The sequence below is a fragment of the Pteropus vampyrus genome, unplaced genomic scaffold (genome assembly GCF_000151845.1).
Source record: "Pteropus vampyrus isolate Shadow unplaced genomic scaffold, Pvam_2.0 Scaffold12, whole genome shotgun sequence".
In the NCBI taxonomy this organism is placed as follows: Eukaryota; Metazoa; Chordata; class Mammalia; order Chiroptera; family Pteropodidae; genus Pteropus; species Pteropus vampyrus.
The window spans coordinates 16,018,891-16,019,229 of NW_011888793.1; positions in this window are offsets into that span (position 1 = coordinate 16,018,891).

A 339-nucleotide genomic window follows, 5' to 3' on the forward strand; every position below is an offset into this window, starting at 1 on the left:
ATCTCTTCATGCAATAGAAATAAAAGAAAAAAATAAATGGGACTACCTCAAACTAAAAAGTTTTTGCACAGTAAAGGAAACCATCAACAAAAAGGAAAAACCTATAGAATAGAAAATATTTGCTTGTGATATATCTGACAAGGGGTTAATATCCAGAATTTATAAAGAACTCATACAATTCAACAACAAAAAATAAAACAATTCAATTAAATGGGCAGAAGACCTGAGTAGGTATTTCTCCAAAGAGGACATACAGATGGCCAATGGACATATGAAAAATGCTCAAGGTCATTAATGATCAGAGAAATGCAAATTAAAACCATAATGAGATATCACCTC